This window comes from Hirundo rustica, chromosome 5 (genome assembly GCF_015227805.2).
Source record: "Hirundo rustica isolate bHirRus1 chromosome 5, bHirRus1.pri.v3, whole genome shotgun sequence".
NCBI classification, from domain to species: Eukaryota; Metazoa; Chordata; class Aves; order Passeriformes; family Hirundinidae; genus Hirundo; species Hirundo rustica.
Window position 1 is genome coordinate 18,097,366 of NC_053454.1, and position 20,802 is coordinate 18,118,167.

General features: G+C 41.6%; 1 long non-coding RNA gene across 2 annotated transcripts; it reads left to right on the forward strand.

The window, feature by feature from the left end:
• Positions 1 to 5,720: 5,720 nt before the first annotated feature.
• On the forward strand, positions 5,721 to 20,571 carry LOC120753274 (uncharacterized). 2 transcript variants are annotated; one of them, XR_005701038.1, is made up of 3 exons: positions 5,721 to 5,822; positions 18,943 to 19,082; positions 19,899 to 20,571. It is a non-coding gene; the product is annotated as an uncharacterized LOC120753274 (long non-coding RNA). The 2 variants fall into 2 exon arrangements; XR_005701039.1 differs by lacking the exon at positions 5,721 to 5,822 and adding an exon at positions 12,258 to 12,558.
• Positions 20,572 to 20,802: the final 231 nt, after the last annotated feature.

Consider the following 20,802-nt stretch of genomic DNA (forward strand, 5'->3'; position numbering starts at 1 on the left):
AGAGCAAAACACAAAGTTCAGGTCAAAGTTAGGTTGGACCTGTGATCCGAGGTCTCTTTCTCCATAGTGCAGACTGTGTGGGCCTTGCAAGAAAAATGGTGCTGTGTTTAAGACACTGTCCTGGAAAATAGGACTGTTGTAGTCAGTTCCATATTCCACCACGCTTTTGTCTGGCAGCAGGTAAGTAATTTAGCCTTTGAGCTTCAGTTCCATCTGAGCCATAAGTAGTGCTCCCATTCTTTGCAATTGAAGGTAAATACAGGAGTGTGGGGGGTTTTGATGTTCTAGAAAGCGTTCTTTTCTTGTCTGAGAAGTTTTCTTCAAGGTTAGGAAAAATTGGTCTGGATTTGTGTGAGAATCAGATATTTTGGGTCCAGGAATTTAAAATGTTTTGAAGAATCTTCTACAAAAGAAAATAATGAAATTTCCCAGATCTTTATACTGCTGAAATGCTATGTTCTGAGAATGGAAATTTTATATTTTGAGAGGCAAACAGAAAACTCACCTGTTTTTCACAATACTAATATATTTTTTTGAAGAACTGCAAATATGAGTAAGTTGAAATTCAACTTATTCAATTCGTGAATATTTTGTACAGCTGTACAAAAAAGAGGAATATTGGTCAGCTTTTTTTGGTAGCCCAGATGCCTCAGCAATTTTTTGAGACTCAGCAATTTTCAGTATTTTGAATTGCTATTTCCCTTATCTTCTGTTACAATGGGTCCTCCTTTTCTGACCTTGGCATGCCAAAAAAGCAGCTGAAAGCCTTCTAAGAGTTACAGGTATTGAGCACAGGAGGTTGGGGCACAGTGAATGGAGGTGAGAAAGAACTTCGGATACTGCTGAGTAGAGTGTTCCTCCTGTAGCCCCAGAGGAACACTTGGAAGTGGAGTGGTGGATATGAAGAGGAAACAGCGTTCAGTTGAATGGGAGCATGAGGAACATAGGACATAAATCCGTTGGCATACAGCTGTTGGAGGCTCTGCGGCTTGCAGTGCAAATTGGGATACTTCTTGACCTCTTTTATGTTTCCTCCCCAGCAGACTGGAAGAAAACCTGTCTAAAGAAAGTTCCTGGGCATGACAAAGGTTATCATAAGAAGAGAGCATCTGAGAAGGAACTATATAGCTGTCCTTTCCTCTAGCCTACTTTAAGAGGCCAAACATCACAGAATAATTTGTGCTGGAAAGGACCGGATATTGAAAAGTGTCTTTCAGGCCCAGGTCACAGGGCAAGGTGCCTCCTATCAGCTTCTTTCCATAATTCAGAAGGGTGAGTATCAGCAATGCTGGTCAAGTTAGGGGAGGAAGGCGTTCCCTTTGCTTCAGAAATTCCTGTAGGAGGAGTTCTCAGCGACCCACAAGTCTAGGAATGTATTCTTCCACTCTGAATGAGGAGAAACCACTATGGATATTAACCAGAAGTGTTTGCTCCCTTACCTAGTCTATATGAATTTTTGGGTGCCAGTGATTGTGGCAGGCCAGCTCAGGATTCATAACTCCTCACATCTACAGATATGAACAGTGCCATTAGGAGTCCTCTGAAGCCTGGAAAGCAGCTAGTCTTAGAATCTTCACTGCTTCTGTCTTCCTCTGGTTCTTACAATTATCCTGTGAGTGGCTGACGTGGGCTTGCTGGATGTTCCATATAACAAAGAATTTCTTATCGTTCAATCCAAACCCCTTTGTCCCACCTAAGAACCTTTGGGACATTTCTACTCCTTGCATTTTCTGTATGTTTTTAACATGGGTTGTGGGATTTTGTGGCCTCTGCTGCCTGCCTGCCTGCCTGCCTAACTCTTTGTGCTTCTGGATCAAAGCAACAGTGCCAGCCACAGCACTCAGTGAAGGAGCCTGTAAGGAACTGTGAGGATCTGAGGGATGCATTCCCACGCCTGAAGTCTGGCAATTCTTGCAATATGTCTCAGAGTTCCTCCTGGTTGCTTTCAGTTGACAAGCATTGGGTTCATTGCAAAAACTTGTTATTCCTTATTGCACTTAACAGTTAAATTTCGTCTCATAGCTACCATTCCAGCTTTTCTTTTACTCTGACATTGCCTCTCAAGTTGTTTAATCAGAAAATTTCATTAGTATAATTAGATTTTTATGCCAAACAATTATGTTAAATTTGTCCTGGGACAGTCTTTTGAGGGCTGCCACCAGTAAAATCCACCCAGGCCAATGACTTCCCATTTGTCATTTCCACTTTTAGCTACTTTCATTCTTTCCTTACAGTTCTTGCAGCTACTAATTGTTTCCCATGTGACATCATTCCAAATGCTTTGCTAAAGTCCAGAGGGAATACATCCCCTGAATTTTTTGTCAGGTTGACAGGCTGGTTACCTGATGAGGTAGTACAATTAATACTCTGACATATTCTACTTTGGGACTTTCCACTGTCCCCACTTTTCTTTCTGTCACAGTTTACTATGATTCTTGTGTGCTTTTGTGGAAAGAAGAACAGGTAGAAAGATGTTTTCCAAAGAAGTACCTGCATGCACCATGATTCACAGAAAATTAACCATTCTGTTAGAAGTGCCTAAACATCAGAGAGTGACCTGCCTCCCCAGTCCAGGCAGGAAGGAGAGATGTTTCTTGCTATCAGTTTATTTCAAAAGTTCGGAAGTTAGTAATCATCTTGTCTTTTGTCACTGATTATTGACTCAGAAGAACCAGGCTAGGCTAAGCTAATAGAATATTGCTGTAAATATTACAAGAACTCAAGGATGGATTTATTTAGTCAGAAAAACCATCACTCATCAGACTTGGAAAAGAGGAAAGGCAGTGAGCAAATCCAGTTGACAAAATGGGATTAAGTGAATTGTCACATCTATATTCATTAGCAAAATTATTTAGGGGCGTGCAAAAGCATTCACACCCAGTTCTGGTTTCCACAGGTCATTGGGTGCCTGTTGCTTAGAAAGGCTCCTAACAAGGCAGGCATGACAACCAGATAATGACTGCTTTGAAGAACATAAGAAGTTTCCCTTTGTTTCAGTCCTTTGGAATCACAGAAGAGATACAGATGAAGGTAAAAATACTATTTTTCAATTGTGCCAACTGTGCATTCAGCTTCAGTTGAATGATGCTGATGGCAGTTTGTGATTCATTAAGTGTCCCATCCTTTGGGAACTGCTTGGATTATGATCCGTATGCCCTGTTGGATCCTACAAACTCTAAGGATGTCTTTATCCCTTTTCATGACCTATTTACCATCAGTCACTCTGCCCATCCTTCTTCAGGAATCTTGTCCTGATGGCATGGTCTAGCTAAAGTTCTGGTAATCTCTAAGTCTCAGAAGGCCAAAAGATATTTTGTTCCTATTTTCTGTCTCCCAAGATAAAGTTGGTGTGCAACTCTCTGTTGAAACTACCATGAATCTTCACAACCAGATTCTAATCCTAGTCCTAAAGATGTGGAAAGTTTCTCATCTCCTAGATGATTTTTTCTACCTCTGTTTGCAGGCAGACAGTTCCAGTACCAGGAGTGTCCATGTTAAATATTCTGCTGGTAGTACAGAAATGTATAAACACAAAACCAGTTTCATTCCAAAGAGACATTTAGGACTGCTGTGCTTAGGAACATGGCTCTTAGGGCACTTATCTACAGCAGACAGGAGGCTTCAACCACTAAATTCTTTCAGGATTCAGCAATTTTGCAGTTTTTGAGATAAATCAAGGGAAAAATTGTAGTTCCTACTTGCACTATAGCAATCTTCTTCACTCTGTCCTGAAATAGATCCCAAGCCAGGCTATCAGATCCCAACTATCTGAAAATAACTTCTGATATTTTCAAGACTCTGTTCTGGGTAAATAGCCTCCTTTGTGTAAGAAACACTTATGAAGTCGTACCTCTGCTGTATACAAGAGGTAAAATATTTATGTCTGCTTTGCTAATTTTACCTGAATGGACAGAGGAGTCATATCCTCTGTTCTCTAGTGATAGTTAATATGTTGACCATCCCGTTACCATTAAACTTCTCTTCCTGAAACATAGCAGGGGCCAGCTCTGAAAATCATCTGCATATTCCAAGTGTTCCAAGTATTCTTTATGGACAGCTTCTTATGAATATTTCTGTGTTGAATGCCAACTGTTATGGTGAAAGTCTTCCTCATCATGCTAATGGCTTTACCATCCTGTATCATTGTAGAAAACATCACAATAATACTTCATATACGATAAGGAATATATACATTTACATTTGCACCTTCTGGATATCTGGGGAAATACGTTTAGTACAATGTTGCTGTATATTTGCTGTTGTAGAAAGTGACAGGGAGTTTCTGAAGAAGAATTATTCTCAGGAAAGGAATTATTCACATCCTTGCCTCAAGTGAAGTGAAAGCATAATCCCACAAGTCTTCTCTGAATGTAAGGCATCTGTCCAGTATTTGTACACTGTTTGCATTTCATTGATTGCAAGGGTCATCAAAAATCTTTGCCAGGATTATGTTAATTATAATTGAACCCCCAGTTCCAAAGCTGAGGTCTTTTCATTGTTTCTTCACAGACGTGCTGTCTTAAAAGCAGTCGTATCACAAAATCACAGACTGGAAATGACACTTGGAGGTCATCTAATCCAATTCCCTGCTCAAAGCTAACTCTGGAGTCAGATCAAGATACTAAGGATTATTTGGTGTGAAGGTGTCTCAGGATTATGTACTGTCTTGTTGCTAGTTCCTCAGTCTTAGGTAAGTGAGTACACAAGGTCATTATCTCTGGGAACACTGCAGATTCAGTACCTACTTGTCTGAAGTGTAGGTGGAAGTATCATCATGTGTGTTGGTGCAAAGCTTGTTAGAATATATTAGGGACTATGATATTGCTATCTCTGGACATAACACTCCTGCCCTGGAGAGAAAACATCCTTACAGTGATTCAGGGATTCTCATTTATCCCTTTTCTGTGCATTACTTAGATGACATAATAAACAAGTGCTAAAGTGAGTCTCTGTTCTCTCTTGAGGGCACCAACACTGGGATCTGGATGCCAGTGACTGGATCCATCTGTCTTGCCAGGAGGCTCTATTCAGCTTGCAGTATTTTTAAGGATATGGAAGGTCATAGTGAAGTCTCAGTCTTTACCTGAGCAGGGCCTGTTCAATGAACACTGTTATTCAAAGCAAAGAAAATCTGGAGCTCTATTTACTGGAGATGAAAGAATTGGCTCCTAGTGAAAGTATGGATGGAACAGGCTTTTGAAGAGGGGATTTGAGGAGCTATTTCTGGGTGAGCTGGTCAGCCATACTCCCTTTGGAAGCCTCACTGACAGAAGGGCGTTGGCAGTGGAAGGCAACCGTGCAGTGGGGCATGGGTGGTAGTCACATCTCTGTCCACCCAACAAGGCAAGAGCCACAGTCATGTTTGTGCAAACTCACCAGCAAAGGAACAGGGGCTGCTCAGCCCAGTCCAGTCCAGTCCACAACAAGAAGAGAATCATCCCTCCAGTACACCTCGAACAATCCACACCATCTATTGTTTTTCAGCCTAGTCAGTATTTCTAGTTCTCTAAAGGAGGGCTACTAACATTTGGAAAGTCTCTGCACACATGGTCTTTCCAAACACTCCTCTCTCATTCCCCTTGGGTCGGAAATCATTTTAGATGTGCCAGCTGGGACTCAGGCCCTGGGCTGATTCCAGCACGTGTGCCTCGTTTTATGTCAGAGTGAGCTGGCTGAGCCCGTGGGACATTACAATGTGCCCTGATGTAGGTGGTGCTTGGAAAGGTGCTGCTGGACTTCTGCAAGGAGGTGGAAAGCAACAGTGTCAGAGCTGAGTGGTGGCAAAGCAGTGATTTCCAGTTCCTTCTGATGTTTATTTCCTGGTGAGTGAATGACATGTTTAATGATATTTTTAATGCTTGTGGTAGTAGCAAGAAGTGATACACGAGTTGCTTTGCATGTTTCTTTTGTCTTGAATTTTAGTATGTCTGCTCCTAAAGGTATAGTTACTCCCATACTCCAGAAGAACCCCCAAAACAGGGACTAGTCAGCTGGATAATTTCCTACTTCTAAGTGTCTAGATGCAGGGTGAAGCTTCTCATTTAGCATTTTTCTGGACTGCTTATTTTCCAGTGTTTTGTTATAAAATATATGGGTCAGTCTCTAGAGAACCCCGTCTTTGTATTCTTCTTGTGCATTATTCTTATTGCTAACCAAAAAAAATGAAACAAACCCCAAACCAAAGCAGTAACCTAAGTTTGCAGCTGAAGAATGTAGACTTTCTTCCCAGGAAAAAGTTAAAAGGAAAGACAAATTGTATTTAGTCCTGTTATGAAACCAAGAAAAATCTTTCAGAGAACAGTGCTATGTTTCCCCCCTCAAAGGTACTGTATATAACTAATATAATTAATTATACAGTTATTCACAAGGAACAAGGATGTTTCATTTACCTTGTTTTACAGAAAGGAAAAAAGGGGTCCTCAATCTGTCAAGTGTAATGCAAATAAGAATTGAGGATTGTTTCTGAACACTGAAAATGGGGCAGAGATGGGAAGTTGTGGGATAAGTATTGTCTCACGTACGTTGATGGCAACAGTGAAAGAAAGAATAAATGGTTTATTTGCAGTCAACATTGTAGCTTTCAGTTGGAGCCTGATTTATATTCAAAGTTCTTGCCAAACAATTGCTTTTGCCAGTTTCAGAATTATTTATCAGTTTGGATTGACAAAATAAGCTTTGGACCCATGATGTAAGTCAGATGTCTAAATCTGGTTTTGCAGGGAACAGAGTGGGCTTTCCAGAACTTGGTCTGTCAAAGGTGTCTGTCATGGGGGACTAGAGAATTAATGAAGTCTGACTCTCTGTTTCTGAGAGCAGTACTATGCTGTGGCCATTGAAAGTGGGCTGGCATCCTTTTGGTGTCTTTCTTCAGCAGAGTTGTCTCTTTCACAGCTGTCTGTCATGGCTCCTTTTCTAGCAGCTTCCACATGACCAGCTGCTCTCAGGGGCTCCTCTCAGCACAACAGGATTGAAGCTCAGGGAGCTGAATGTTGTGCATCTTCTCAGGAGAGAGAAATCCTGAGCTATTGGGAGTTATATTTCTCTGGGTGGGTCTTGATGTATGGAGAGGTGTGCATGAATTCACAAGCCCAGACAGAGTTGGCATCTGTTTTCTCAGGTGTAAATATTGGCCTTTCTTCTACTATACAGTGTTTTATAGGCTGAAGAAGTACTCTTAAGTGGTGCTACTTGTCCCATGTAGATGAGGAATTATTGAGGAAGTCAGGTGAGCTTAGATACAGGGCTCCCAAAACACCTGTTTGCTTCCCCTCGTGTCTAGTGCAAGTATGCCAAGAGGTTGTGTGCCTGTGAGCAGCCGCTCAGCAGGCTTGTGATGCTCGGAGAACTTGGAGAGGTAGCCCTCAGAACCTGTCTTCAGTGCCTTTTCCTTGCAGATACATCTGGACATTGACAGTATTTCTTTTACCTCAGTCCCTAGGTAACTGAGGTGTTAGATGTTACATGCTTGGCCCTTTTTGTGACCTCTAGGGATGTCACCTAGAACTGCTAGATCCCAGCTTACACTGTAATTGTGAGGCTGTGCAAATATTTGCACCAAGGCACTGTTGTCCTTTTTTTTTTTTTCCCCTTTTCTTTTCTTTTTCTTTTTTTCTTTTTCTTTTTTTTTTCTTTATAGAGTTTGGACTTGAGTGATTTCGGAAACATTTGACCATCCCCTTAAGGCAAAACTCACTCTGAAATATACTTCTGGGAGGAGGCTAAGCAAACCTTTTGTGATGATCCTCAGAGCAGTGCATGTACTTTATGAAATTTCATGTACAACTCATCACTTGGTTTATGGCAGGTCTAGATCTACTGCCAATGATTTCTTTCCCTGGCTGCTATACCAATTATATATTTAAATGTAGTCATAATTGCTTCTCCGATTTATCCCCTGAGTTGAATGAGCCTCGGTGGGGATGGGATGCTGTTCCCTCTCCTCCTTTACAGTCTATTCCCTGCTGTGGCCAGTTTATTATTACAGGGTTTCCTGGGTAACAAGTGTCATAGCTCGTCAAAACAGAGGCTTGCACCTGTACTTCCTGAAGGCAATGCTGAGCTCTGCTTGCTGAAGAAGATTCATCATTCCCTGTTGTGTCGTGACAATAACTCCTCTCTGAACTTTCATGCCAGGGCTGAGATACACATACTGATTGTCCTGTTTCTGCTTAGAATCTACAAGACCCAGAAATCCTTTGAGTAGGAGGCTTGTGTGCCTTGCAGTAAATATAGTTGCATACTGAATATCTGCCTGAACAGACTGTCAGAGGCTTTCTGGGCTCACATGGAGAGAGGATGGCTGTGTGTAAGATCTCGTGGTGAATCAGCTTGCACATATGTTGGGTTACCTGGTGGGAAGCTTGCTGCCAGGGTATTTGATGGTCTTTCTCTTGGCTGCAGCTTTTCTCTAGGCACATCTGATTGAACCTGCATCCAGCATGGGAGGTCATGTAGCAGAGAGACGCTACAGTACTAGTGCCAGGCACTGCCCTTGAAGAGCATGATGAGAGTGAGGCATGTGCTAAAAGAGAAATCCAGCAAGTCTTCCTCCTAGGGTAGTGTGAAAGGTCTGATCAAGTCATCCCAAACTTTATATTTTCCATTTAGACATCAGCCTGTTCCTCAAAGAAACAGACCTGCTTCAGAAGGATGGATTCACTGCATGCAGAGAAAAAAAAATATAAGGTCTTCAGGGAACTTACCTTGCTATCAAACTATTTATTAAACAAATACTTATTTTAAAAATCTGTAAGATGGCATGGTAACTTTGTGATGACCTTACTGAGCTGCAGTATATATGGCTTCTTTGTGACCAGGGTTCTGCAGGCTGCTATCTTACAGCATTAATTTACCTTGGCCAACTTCAGAGGCAAAGAAGGCATATTTCTTTAATTTTTCAAGGTTAACAAACTAGCATTACTGAATGGACTGCCCTAGTATTTCCTTTGAAAATAATACATTTTTCTCTTTGTTTGTTATTTCTATTTCTGCCATGCTAAATAATTGGCCTCAGGCTCCAGTTTGGCAGAGCACTTATGTGCTTGGTACCCTTATGCATGCATTTAAATTTAGAATTGACAATCTGAGAATTGTCTGGATTGTGGCCTCGGTGGTAATGCCTTTAATTGCAGTGTAAATCCTGTCTTCCCAATGGCCAGTAGATGGGGCAAGTAGGCCTTCTTATAGTTATGGTCAATATTTTGGGGTTGTTTTTTTTTTTCTGAATGCAAGGTTAAAATGTAGCTGTTGTTGGCCCTTAGTTCAACAGTCTAGTTTGAAGGCTCTTTACCTTTGTACTGTAAGGGTAAATTACGAACTTTGACGTAACTGCACTATTTTCCTTACAAACATGTGTCGTAAACAATCGTTCTGTTCCTTGAAATTCTGAGATTTAAAATTATGTTCCTTTCTTTACACAGGGATGAAAACAAATCTTTTGAAGGTTTTGTTGTGCAAAGATATGGAAATGTGTGTTCCCTCCCCAAAACTAGCCAATAGTTAGGTGTTTACAACACTCATGGAGATGCAAAGGATCCAAGTTTTAGTCTCTGATAGTCTTCCATGTGCCTGTAGAGTGTACCAATGACAAGATCACCTTACTTGCCTTTTAGTAATAAATTCTCTCCTGAAAAAGCTGTTGTCACTTTTACACATTTATTGATGCACCAGACTCGGACTTACTACATGTGTGGCCATGGTTGCTGGCCACATTTGCTCTCTGCCCGCTTTTCTTGTCCTGTTAACACTTCTTGTCATGTACTTACCTAGAGAGAGGGTGATCCTCTGAATACTGCCTGTTAAAAGGAGTAAGAGCTTTTTCTTGTACACATAGGTACACATAGGAATAGAGGCTCCTCAGCTTCCCTTTAGCCAAAATCACACTTCTGTTTGTTGTTCATCACATCATCTTCCTAAGTGTGTTCTACTTTGTCGCCACTTCTTGGAGCTCATCTTGGTAGTGTGACTCCTGGAGCAGACTGTGTTCTTACAGGCAGTGTGGTACAGATGCAGGAACTGTGTTCTGCATTACACTGAGGCAAACAACTCCTCTGTGCAGAGCCCAGGGATGATGGGGAGCTTCTGCTTGTTACATAGACCAGATATGGTTTGCCTAGTTGAGTGTAGCTTCCTCTTATGGAAGCAGCTCCTACTGTTCAGCCTTGAATAAAAGGTAGTGATATTTCTATTGTTTTATTTTAGAGTGGGGGAAGCTGCCTGAGATAGTTTGGTGGGGGGATGAAGAAACCTCTATCTATACTAAACTGGCCAGGCAAAAACAACATGTTAAAATAAAAGAAAACAGTTTGGCAAAAGATAAAACAAACAATCATCAACCCTCAGCTCTTTCTCCTCAAACTTTCGAAATGGAGGAATAGATGTGAGCCTTCCTTCTCAGATATATATGGAGACCCTCAGCTGCTGAGCTTTAGTTTAGCACAGGGGTCTGTGAGTGCCAACATCTGTCATTATCTGTTTGTAGTATCCAAAACTTCTCTGAGTGGGATGGAACACAGAGGAATTCGTGCCTGGATTGGATACCTTTGCTTTTTCTTGAAGTTGTTACGTGGTTAAATCTAAGATGGGTGGTACTGAGTGCAGAGGGGTGGACGAGGCTTAAGCTGGTGTAAACTGAGAGCAGCTCTTTTGCAGACGATGAAAGTAACCAAACTCTACAGACGTCTAAACCAGTAAGAGTCTGGTTCTGTATAATACACTTCTCCAAAAGTGCATTATACAGAATCTAGGCATTACTTTAACTTATTCCGTATTTTGAAGGAGCAATGTGTGTTGTCTATTTCAAAGTTTGCCCCAGCTTCTCTCCCTTTTGCAGCTTCAGGATGCCTTCAGACCTCACCTCTAACACTGCCCCCTCTGTGGTGAGCAGCATGATTCAGACAGGACTTCTTGCAGCCAAATTCCCACAGCCCGCAGTAGTCGTGCTTTCCATTCAGTCCTCTGACAGTCCTACAGCAAAAATTCCTTTGGCTCCTGCCATATCTACCTTTGCATATTTTTATTGGCTTACTGTGTTTTGAATGAAATGTGAATTCCCCAGTGCTTTTCCAGCCAGTGTTTGCATCTAATTCATTGTGTATGTCTTGACTGTCCAGCACCCTTTGACTTCCTTGTGGTCTTCCTCTATTTATAATTTTCTTCATATCCTTCCCTGTTACCAAAGAGATGTTCTCCTCATAAGATAAGCAGTGTTACAAACTCCCAAAGCCTCTGCTTCCACTCTACTACGTGCCTTCCCTGAAGAGCTGGTTTGTGATATAGAAAGAACTGCTTTAAAATAAACATATTGCTCCTGGGGCAGGTATAAAACATGGCTTAGACTGTGCAGGCTCTTCAGGAACATGGGTTTTGACACAAATACCTCATGAGGCAGCTGGAAACACCTACAGCATGCAGTGTTTTAGAATAAACCAACTGTTCAGTGACATGCTGGCCTCTAAGGAAATGCATGCTGTTAGCCAGAGGTATCTCACGAGGATTGAGAGTCCGTCTGTTATTTGGCTCCTTGCAGACAGCAGCTGTTCCACAAGAAGGTGAAACCTGCAATAAATGACTGCATTTACTTGAAGCAAATCAGAGCTCAAGCATAGGCAGTGGTCCGGCCAAGTATGTTTACTGTTCTGGGAATGCTTTTGTGCTGATACAGATCTTTCACTCAAAATCTCAGAACATTTTGAAAACATTAAGAAAGATGGGCTAATGCCTGTGTTTGCAGATGTATTTGAGCCAGGTTCTGGATGCTGCCGTCCATATAGCCTACACTGAGTTTGGTACGGCTGTGACTGCTTGGCCAACTATTTCCTTAACTGCATAGATGGTTTCTGCAGCTGGTGCCAAGCTCATGCTGATACAGTTATGATGGTAACAGGACCTGAGCAGGCCGCAGCATGGCTAGCTCAGGTAGGTACACATGAGCTGTGGTCACTTGAATATAAAAATACATTTGCCCTATTTTTAGGAGGCAAGAAAATCTGTGACCTGGACTGAAGACAAAAGATTTGTCCCAAAGACACATTTCTCTTGTCTACTGCTGCTTTTGAGGGGAGAGAAATGAGAAAAGTGAAATATTGTGTAGATTGTCACTAGTGAGAATAGGTTCAGGCTAGGTTGTGCCATGTCCAGCTGCTGAGTGAATGTTCAGATAATGTCTAATGCAGGAAAATGTCCTGTGACCCTGAAGGGAGAGAAGTAGTCTCTTCATGTGTGTGCATATTTTCCTCATGGATCAGCACATACATCTTTGGATGCTTCTTTTGAGATGCAGAGGTCACGTGGTAATCTGCAATGGCATACGGAAAGGGGCTGTATCTTTAGCCAACGGGAGGGTGTTAATGCAAGGATTTCATGTTGTTTTTCCAGAAAAGAATATGCTCCCAAATAAATAACACGGGCTTCTGAGTATGTTCCAGGGGGCTGGTGATGAGCTAAGAGCCAGAAGAAGTGCACTGCGCTGAACTGTTTCCAGCGGAGCCCTGGAGGCTGATAGCTGCAGAATGATTGGAGGATGGCTCTTCCTTGCCAAACTATGCCCAGACAACTGGGGTGAGTGGCTCCTCCCTGATGGTCTGGAGGTCCTCCACTCATTTTTCCTAAACATACAAAAGGGGGCAATCTCTGAAAATTCTTGGAATAGACAACCAGTTCCTTCCAACTTCCTCACATTTTACTGAGAAACTTGCTTGTTCCCTTCTTGTTTGCTTAGCTCACTCCCGGTGGTTTTCTGCAGACATTTCTCCCAGATGACCTTGCTAGAACGACAGTGAAACTGAAGGCACTGCCCATGTTCTGCTCTGAGTCCTTTAACTACAAAATATTTTCAGTTTGTGGAGAGGGTTTTTTCTTCTCTCTTTCATTCTCTCTGCTCCTTGGCTTCCCACAATGACAGCCGTATCTGTTTGATTTGAGAGAAGCTTTGCATGTGCTATGAGTGGCTTCTTCTGCTAACAATTTGTCCTCCGAAGCCTGTTGCTGCACAGTATAAATAAATTTCACTGTTTAGTACTTTCCCATTTTGTTCCCCTGCTGCTGGCAGTGAGTTGACCTACTGTTTTGTTGTTCAAATTTATCTTTCTTTGCACTTCTTATATGAGACAAAGTCACAAGATTAAAGTAACAAGGATGCATTCATTATTGATGCATACTTTTTTTGGTTGTTTCACGCTGCACTAAAAGTTCTGCATAAAATGGGAATCAAAATGCAGATTCCATTCTGGAATAGCATTCAATTGGGTCTTAGGATGAGGAGTAAGACTTTATTCCACTTCAAAAAGTCTAATGGTGTGTGCTGAATAGATCCAGTCTCCATATAAAAAGCATTTTTCAGTCATCCTGCCACATAAACTCAGTGTTTTTATAAACAGTCTCCATTTGGCCCATTCTGTGCATGTATGCTGCTAGAATGACCAGGATGTTTAGCACATCAGACCTTGCTTTGCAGTGGTGAATGTAGGTACTGGAAGTTCTCCAGTTGTAGTACTATGCATGCCCCTGCAACCTCCAGCTCAGAATATGGTAAATATTTAGAGTGGCTGAGCCCAGTGTGGGCTCTGTGCTGTTTTAACTAGATTGTTCCTCCTGCTTTAAAGCTGGCTTAGGCATTTATCCACCACATCAGAATCACTGCAGAGTACATGTGCCCCTAATTGGGTATGATGAAGGCCACAGTCATGTTTTCCACGGTTCCAGGCCTGAAGCTTAGAGCGCTTGAGGTTGTTTTTACTGCGTGAATGTGACTGCATGTGGATTTTAATATAGAGAAAAACATACTGTGACCAGCTAATGAAGTCAGTAAAGTGGTTACATTTGCCTGCTTTCTCAGAAATTATCATAATTCCTGTCTTTCTTGGGATGAGTAAAAGAAATCTATCAATCTAGACAATACTATCTTTGTCTATTTTTGTATCTTATTATAGCATAAAGAATAATACAAATCAAGTGATTTTTGTTTTCCACTGGTGACTTCTAAGCAAAGGACATCACCACGCACAGGGTAAAAAAAGTGAAGAGAAACTAACCCATTACCATTTGCATTTTACAAACCAGATCTTAAAAAAAAAAATACTTGAAGGAGGGGAAATTTGTCGCCTTAACATTGCAAATTATGTGGAACCAGTATGTCCTCCCACCACAGCATATGTTTGTGGTGGGTAGGTGGGGAGATGCAGGGAAGAGGTGATGGTATAAAAATACCTTGTAAAAACAATGTTTGGCTAGGGGAGAGAGTTTGTCACTTCACCTAGACTAGAGGGGGAAACCAGACAGACAGGGGGCGGATGGGGGTGTGGGAGGAGGAACTTAAGTTCAGTGAGGTAAATAACTTGACAGTGTCTCAGAAATAGCAGTCAACTAATTAGCTGGAAAAGATCCGATATTGAACAAGAAGGTAGCCTAGAAAGTTAAGATGTAAAAGCTATTTAAATGAAAAGTTAAGACCTTAGGGGCATTAAACATGTGACAAGTACCAAGCAGAAGGGTGACAGGTAGAAACCCTAAGATAAATCTCACAGTCTTGCTAGCAGCCATTCTTCCTGCACTTTCATGAACTGAGAATTAGGATTTTTCTCAATTACACTTTTAATAAGCATGCTAAGACAAATACCAGACCAGGGCCTCTATATGGTAACATGAATGCAGCTCTGTAATGCCCTGCTAGCATGGCTCTCTCCCTCCACATGCCATATGGAACAGTTTGTAGACTCCACAGCGTGTACTGTGCAAATACGAGCAGACACCAACCTGACCACCCACAGTGGCAGCCAGAGTGGAAAGTGCCAGTTGCCTTGTCATGGTCCCGAGCAGTTTGTGTGCTGCGGTGGGAGACTGGCAACCCCACACTGTGGGACCTGGACGTGCAGGAGCCGGCGGGAGGGAGGGCCAGGAGGGACAACACTCAGTGCCCCTGTGCAGTTCCACCTAGATGTAGTAGCTGTCCGAATCTCCTTCCTATCTGTGATAATTATAGTATTAATTTGGTTTTAATTGGCTTCCCTCAGTGGACAAGCAGGTGCCCAGCTCAAGGAAGAGTGGGTGAGTGTGTGAGAGAAAGAGAAGTAAGGAGAGAGCAGGCTGGTGAAGTGCTCTTTACATCCGTTGATCTGTTACCCATGTGTACCATGTTTTATGGACAGCTTCAGATGCTGCTTTCCTTCCTACTTATTCCCTGTTGCCTTAATCTAGGGAAATTCGAAAGCAATGTGAATTGGTATCTCCATGAAGAGAAAGTGTTTTGCTAAAGCTGACAAAACTTGCTTCCTCTCTTCTTTCACTTGGAGCTATGTCTTTCTCCTGCCTCCGTGGGTGACTTTTGGGGGTAAGTCAACCTCCTCTCCCACGGTGTGGGACCTGCAGGGTGTTATAGCTGAGTAAGCAAGGCTGTGTTGCTGTGAGGGCTTATGCCAAGCAACCCTGTACTGACAGATGGGCTGGTGGGGCTTCCGAGTGACAGCCATGGGGCTCTTATGCATGCAGGCCAGGTTTCAAGGGTGGCATAACCTGTGGAAGCTCCTCGGTTCTCAGTTTGCAGTCAAGGACAAAAGAAGATTCAGCTGTCTTCTCCTCCTCTGACCTAAAACATATTGCTGAGATCTGTTCTGCAGGATGAAACTTTCCACTTAGTAGGTGTTCACACGAATTTGGCTATATCTGGCTATCTTCATATGTTGGTACACAGTCATTTCATACTTATATTCCTCTGAAAAACTGTATTTTCCCCCTTCAACAAATTTCAAAGAAAATACCCCAACAAAACATTGATAGAGAAATTTTGCATACTTCAGTGAGGAAATTGAAACCTAGAATACCTTCTGAGCCCCCATGTGTGCAGCTGCATTGTTGCTTTGTCCTTCAGGGCTGACTTAGAGTAGCTCTGGGGATTAGTAGTCTGAGTTCCCGGACTTACATGCATGTAATATTAATGAAATATTTTGGTAGAAATCTAGCTTTTACATTTCAGATTTGTTTCGTTGCTCCAGTTGGTGGATTGAAACTGCCATCACAGCAGCTGCCTCAATATCGTGTAACACAACATGCCTTGTCATATTTCAGTGTTTGCTCACAGCATGAACAGTCCCAGGCATTGTGTTGGTTTTTATGAAGGTCCAGAGTTAGTGAAATAGAGACGATCTTTTTTCCTTCACTTTCTCACAACCCCCCAAGTTCTCATGCCTTTCCACTATTCCTCTCACTGATTTAGTGATCCACCCTTTACTGTGCAAGTGCTTGTGGGCCCTTGCACTGTGATGAGCAATGCAGTACAGAAAGCCTTTGCAGATGCTTCTGCATGTGGCTTCCTGAATATACTGAGGTCTTCCTGCAAATAGTGAGCAGGTAACACTATAAAAGCTGAAGAGTGGATAGTGTAACAGTCAAAGCGACAAGGTTTACAATTAGTCAAGAACTTTTTTTTGCTGGGGATCTTAACACTAAACCCTAAAACATTTCATGGAAATTTGATACTTGTGATGCAACTCTTTGGGGAGTTTCTTATGTGTAGAATGCAATTTCTGATAAAAAGGGAAGAGAAGTATATTGTAGGGTGTTCAATAACCTGATCATGAGGTGTTCACTGAGATCTACAAGACCAAGTTGTAAGTTCTCTGGATGAATAAGAAGAAACAGAAATATCAATTAATCTTTCCAGTACTGTAGGTAAGTGTCTTAACTGTCAGGTTTTTGAGGAGGATGAATGATTTCTGTGGCTTCTTTGTGTGAAAACTTGGAGTCTTTATCCAGTTCTAAAATTCCTCTTTTTATTTTTCACTGGTACTAAAAATTTATGCATTTGCAAAATGAAAACCTTATTATCCAGCCGGTTAGAATAATAAAAGTTGTAGGTGTCTTGTGAACGTGAAGCAAAGAAGAAGAAAGTGTGTTAATTTATTGGCTTTCTGTGAGAGGAAAGTCTGGGCTTCATTTAAAAGTCAAATGTAAATATCTTTTTTCTAACTTCGGCTTGTGACAGATCAAGATTTGACATATTCTCATTTTTCCTAGCAAGCTGCTAAGGATTCAGACCAACTTGATGGAAATACACCTTTGACAGATGACAGCAGGATTTCATGAGTGATTTCTATCTCAAGGCAACTGCCCCTTCTCCACAGCCAGCAAGTAGCAATAGCATTTTAAAAGAAGGATGTCAGAGAGCAGCTTGGTTTTCTCAGCTGTCATCATTATTTGTTTCTCTCCTGGCCAAACCACCAGAAGCAGGTTAAGGATGACACAAACTAGCAACAAATCATGGGGTGGAGGACAGAGCATGTGACAATGCCCTGGCTATGGTGCAAACATTTGAGCTACGTTTCGAAAGCCTGGATTTGTGTTCAGCAGAGTTCATGAGTGAAAAATAAAAGTCTCTGAAGATAACAATCAACAACCTCAATCTCATTAGTGTCTACTCTTCAGAGAAGAGGCTGGAGTGGATCCCATCAAGCTGTGACTTGGTTCAGTGCACTGGGGAAGGTTCCTAGAAGCATTACCCCAGCTTCTTTACACTATGCACTGAAGGGAAAAAAACAACATTTGGCAATTTGTTGTCAATATTTGTATAACTCCTGATGCCACTAAAACTGCATATGTAGGCTTTAAACTAACAAAAACAAAGCCATGGCCAAGCTGGAGAGCTGGATTTGTTTCCATGCACAATTAGGTTTATTTGTTTAGGTCTCATTTTATTTGCTTTCAGATGACTCAGATAGGAGTATTGCAATCCTTTCAAAGTGAAGTAGTGTTCTGTGTATTTTGGGCATTGGGCTCTGCCAAATGTGGAAAGAATTGGCTGCTCAATAGTATTTTCCTATCCAGAGGTTTTTTCAAACTTTTGAGAGGAACTGAAGGAATGTCCCTTCCATGCCAGGCTTTCCCCCCCCTTTCCCTTCACAGCGTCTCTCCGCATTATTGTTAAAGAGCACAGGAATTTTAAAGCACTCTTCTGTTGTGCAACTGTTAACAACTGCTCTTATTAATTGCTTTACTATTATGCTGCATATTTAAATTCTCCATAACATGCTGCTGTGAGTGTCTTTTAACCCATTCCAGCAGAATATATCAATGGGGCCTTGCTCAGAATCTCCCATCCTGCTAGTGCAGCTCTGGCTTTGCTGAAAATGATTTCCTGCACACATGAAGGGATATGTACATTTTGGCAAGTAGCCAAGTTTTCTGTTGGGAATTAGTCACTAAAGGCAGATTATTTTCCAGTGGACATGCTGGTATGCTATCAGTTAAGAGAATTGTCTTAAATCTCAGAACCATGGTGTTTCTTTTATACCCCAGCCCCCCCAAAAATAAAAGAAAACAAAAATGCTGGGGTTTTGTTTCTTCTGTTTTATATGTGTAGGAGGCAGTGGCTTGTAATTAGTGCTTTAGACACCACCGTATTTTTGGCAGCTTTTTTTCCTTTGTTTTGTTCTGATAATTTTGCTTCTAGAAATACTGCCTCAGACGATGTTTAAAATGGAGAAAATATGAATAAGTCCACATTTATTTCTATTTCTGTGAAACATAAAGGATTTCCTGCACTCACCAGAAGTATGCATTTGATTTATAGTCTTCCTTAATGCTCTTCCCACTCACAGTCATATAAAGAAATATAGTAACTAAGGCTAATAGACAATCTATTAGCCTTTTATCTATTTTAAAGTTTGCGCTGATAAAACCAAACTGGAACTTTATTCAGTCTTAAATGTCAATTTTAAACTTCGGGATGTTTTTCTAATCAAGAACAATAAACGTGGCAAGTGTCTCTGTGGAATGAAGCCACGGCTCAGCACGCTGCTGGCCTGGTGCTGCTCACACACTTCAGGGGCAGACGGGGTCTGCACATCACAGAGCCCTCCCCATGCAATAGCCTGCTCTGTGACACTGCTTGACCCTGGGAGGGACTGAACAGTGCTTACAATATGGGATTTTTTTTTTTTCCTAGTTTTTTAGAGGATAGGAACCCAAAACATATCTGTGACAAATGACCACATTGAGGAAGAATGTAAATCTTCAACTACGATAAAGAAGAAGGAAATAATATAAATTTCCAAGCTTGTGTTAAAAAAACAAAAACCAGAAGAAATAATAAGGTGGGCAAACTGGATGATGCCTAGAGATCTACTCCATATGACACTTTATTTCCCTCTCTCTAGCTGGGACTGTCAGAATAGATCAAACCCATTTAGTGGCCTTACTTAACATGGTATCACTTTATAACCCCTTCAGGGCGTTTCAACATTGGGCCTGGCAAGCTGTCAGACAACACAGTCCTGTGTGCAGGCTGCAGCTCTCCTGCCCTTTCTCCACACACACCATTTTGCTGTGTGCTGTTCTTCAAGTCTAATCCAAGGCTGAATGAGACTGTGGATTTCACTGGAAGCTGAGAGAGGAGGCTGGATCAGGACCTGTCAGAGCTGATATTCTATGGGCTAGTGTTAAACATGTAATTTGATTATCAAAGTGTGGTTTTGATGCAGGACACTGAATTAGTTTGACTTCTATTGACTAGTAAATTTACAAATAATTTCTATATGCTGAAAATGTGTAACCATTCCAGATGCATATCCTTCAAGTGCATAGGAAAATATAAAGACAGTACACTGTATTATAGATCCCTCATCACATAAGAGACTTCCTATATTAAACTGGTTTTTACAGTGTTTGGGCTACCTTAGTTGCCATGTAAAATTAAGTGGTAAGACTGAGACTTTTTTGGCAAGTTATATGTACCTTTGCATTTTTACTTACAACACACTGTGAGCTACAGCCAGGCAATCTAAGGTGATTTCACCCCTTCCTTCCTGCAGATGTGTAGTTGTGTGTAGGCAGATACTTGCTGATGCCTGGCTAGTAATTCAAGTATTGAGACTTGTGGTCTTACCACCACTTCCTGATGTGCTTTACAGGTAAGCCTGAAAGAGGAAAGAGACTCTGGGGAGGAAAATTAGAAGGAAAGAAGTTAAAGACTTAAAATCAGCCTTGAAGCTACAAGGCAGTCAGGACTGGGAAGGAATCACAGAAAGCAGACTGTACTTCCTCTTCCATGTGATGAGGGGCCTGAAGAGTTTAAGAATAGTAAAAACTTACGGCTGTGGAAGCACAAGTAAGATAATACACGTGTTAATCCCATGTTATCCTATCCCCCTCTTCCCTTAGACAGAATGAAGTCTGTATCTAAATGCCTGCTCCTGTTTAACTTCAGGGTAAAGTAAAATACCTCACCCTGAAACATCTCTGGGCGCTGTAAGTAAATCACAATCCAGACAAGACATACATGCTTTTCATCTGTTGAGAAGTATTACATCGTAGCTGAGGGTGGGAAGGAGGTGGCTGTCAGCCATGAAGGAGTAATTTAAGTCACCTGAACATTAAATATACCTTACACAGCACCAAATGCTGGGAAGCATGAGGAGAAAGAAGGGTAAAGTAAGATGCACTGCCAATGAAGATTTGAGATCTGAGCATGGCAGAATCCAGGAAGGCTCCAAAGACTCAGAGAATACTTTGCCTGGTATCCTCTGAAACTGGATTTTTTCCTCCGTACCTGAGGCTTGGTACACATGGTCTGATTTAATCTAATAAAAGAGAGCATAAACTGCAGTCTGCTTTGATCTACAGGTGCTGCTTGCCAAAAAACTACTTTTCTAATGCAGATCAAGCTGTCATTGAAAAAATCACTTATTTTGATAACCAAGATTTTTTGTGATGTTTCACTTTCCACTGATAGTCTTTATTTACCTTGTCCTGTTCATTTTAAACAGGACCTTCAGTCTTCCATGGTTAATAATGTAATTACAGTGATACAAGTTT